Source organism: Chiloscyllium plagiosum, chromosome 5 (genome assembly GCF_004010195.1).
Source record: "Chiloscyllium plagiosum isolate BGI_BamShark_2017 chromosome 5, ASM401019v2, whole genome shotgun sequence".
Classification (NCBI taxonomy): Eukaryota; Metazoa; Chordata; class Chondrichthyes; order Orectolobiformes; family Hemiscylliidae; genus Chiloscyllium; species Chiloscyllium plagiosum.
The window spans coordinates 30,787,116-30,790,131 of NC_057714.1; positions in this window are offsets into that span (position 1 = coordinate 30,787,116).

Sequence of the window (3,016 nt, forward strand, 5' to 3'; positions counted from 1 at the left end):
TGGATTGAGGAAGAACACAAGGGGTAGGGGCAGTAGTAGATCTCTTTAACAACCTCGAGGGAGAATTGAGGGAACAGCACATGGCGTATGGGCAGCAGTTGGCTTTTTGGCTTCACCATTTAGAATGCTCATGGCTGATTCCAATGTGTCTGAATATCCGTCTCCTGTCTGTTCCCAATAAACGTTGGCTCTCCTGCCCAGCAATGATCAGTGGAAATTCAGGGGAGACAAAAAATCACATTGAGTAATTTGAAATTAAGAATCCAAGCGGACTTAATCACTGAAGTATTCAATTCAAATAGTTAAATGGAGTGCTCACATTTAAAATACCTGTTATCCATAGGAATGGATGGACTGACAGAATTGGGATCACATTCCTAGCTGGGGCATGTGAAATGTGCTTTGATAAAGTCACCTGCATTTCCCAACAATAATTTGGCAAGCTCGGAAATTTAAGAAACAATACGAGCTTCATTGCTGCTCCAGTCGAGTCCCAAGCTCTGTGAAAAAATAACAATGTTTAGGTTTATTGCATACACTCTGAAACATGTGTTTCTTCTCCAGATCTTGCAAGTTTCCCCAATGAGCATAGTCCATCCAAATGATGTTGCTAACTTTGGCCAACTCATTTCTTTCCGAGCCTCTATAACCTGAAGAGTTACCAGAAGCAATTACTCCCCATATGTGGGAACATTACCGACGAGGATTTTTTCCTTCAGAATTGACTTCCATATATTCAGTGCCCAGAAAAGATAAAAAGCTTGTTACCTTTTATAGAGCAATGATTCAGTGGGAGTAAAACGCTAACCTTTTCTTGCTTAACAATCAAGCTGCCTAAATTTTAAAAATGAACACTTCTTAATAGTTCACTAGATCCTAACAAAATATTTTGTGTGAAACAAATCACATGATACATAGTTATTCAGCTAATAAAACAAGTTTGTTCATTGAAGAACCCAGAGGAAAAGGTCATGAAATAATGTGAGTTTGATATACCTCAATCATCATTTCAAGTGCATTCTCTGCATAAATTCTCCTTTTCCTCCTCGAAGTATTTAACTCTAAAGGTGAGGCACTGATACTGCACAATTTTGTCAGCACGGTTTCAATTACTGACAATAATTTAGTAATGTCTTAGCCTTCACATAGGTGTTGAGGTCTGGGTTGGCCCAGCCATGATCTGATAGAATGGGGGAACAAGCTGAAGGGAACTCTGTGGGTTCTTTCAGTAGATTTGCTAAGTATGATTCCCCTCTCTTAAATCCATGCGGACTCTGTCCAATCCTGTCACTGTTCAGTAAGAAACTTGATTGTACTCCAATATAGTTAGTAAATGTATCTGTATTTATTTTTAAAAATCGATTACTTATAAATGCTGGACCCATGCAATAATCAATGAATTTGTGACTCTGAATTTGGGTTATAATTTTTTTTCTGTTAATTCCTTTTCATACTGTGTTATGCAGACAGCACCAAGTGATCATTCTTAATTGTGATTAACTTTGAAAATAATATATTTTAAAAATGACATCCCAAAATGGGGACATTACATAAGGGAACATTCATTTTAGAAAAAGTAAAGATTTTTTTCTCTCAGTGAATGGCTAGAATTTTCTCGCCCAAAATTTTATGAAAGTTATGACAGTAGGGAATCTATGATTCTATCTCAAATTATTTTAGAAGAGGGCAGATAGATTTTTGAAATATTGAGCAGTTGAGGGCTATGCGGATCAAGCATAAAAGAGGTGTTGAGGTCTGGGTTGGCCCAGCCATGATCTGATAGAATGGGGGAACAAGCTGAAGGGAATGAATGCCCTAAGCCTGCTCCTATTCCTTGAGGCTCCATTTCATGTTTTTTTGTCTCCAAAGAAGAGCGTGATACAATGTGCTAAAGATCTCAGATGTGAAAATGGGGTGTTTATGTACTGGTTCAGATGGCATTAATTCATCAGTCACAGCTATATAGTCATGAGTAGGAAGGCAATTCCCTCCATGAATATAGGAAATCTACTGCTGAGCTCACACAAAGGGAATTCTTACCCTCAGCAAACTCTCCCATCACATTACCCAACATATCAGCTAAAGCAGGACACACTGCGCATGCTCTAGCCAACAAAGGGACCCCCGAGTGATTGATGTCAGCATCGGACCAATGAAAGGATGGTGGGCGGAGCTAGAGGACCTAGCGGGATGTTGGTCCTCCAACCAAAGTGAAAGAAGGGCGGAGCTAAACTAAACCATGTGATCACCCTCACTCGCGGCGCAGAGTCGCTGTAATGAATGCTCGGGAAGTTATGGAGAGAAAGGATACGGTAAGGAAAGAAATAAACAGGGAAACGGGAGAAAACTGTGTTGCCATGAGCGGAGAGGTTTTACAAACACATTGTGCACGTCGGAAAACACAAATTTGAACCTCCCAGTCCCGTGTTTGCAGTAAATGAGGAATGGCCTCAGCGCGGCTGCAGGCCTGAGTGAGCGCCGCCATCTTTATTCGGGGCAACGATTCATTGGACACGTGCACCGTCGCCATCTTTTTAGGGGGCAAGGTGCAGCCAGGCGCATGTGCAGCCTTTCTCTAGTATAGAGTCATTGGGATCATCGCAGCCAATACTGCTCTGATTCACCTCTGGGCTCCCTCATGACCACTTTGTCAATATCTAGCTTCCTCAGTCTCGAACCATGGGTGCATTTTTTTGTCTGTTTACTACTGTATTATTACTTTTATAGACCCTTTGCAAATGAGTTTTTCACTGCGGCCCAGCCCTGACCATGTGCTGCTCTATTATCAGATTACTTTTTTCTTGAATATTTTTGACAGTCAAGAATTCTTTTTTCCAACAAGCAAGTGTATTTTCCTTCCATTTCTGACTATCAAATTCTGCACCATTTTCATTCCCTGTGATCCATTTTGCACTCCCTGAAACATCAACTGTGTTTCTCCTTCCACAGATACCAGTGATTAATGCCAAAGCCCTGTTGCCTGTGGAGAGTGTGATGTTTGACTTCCTTGTACAGC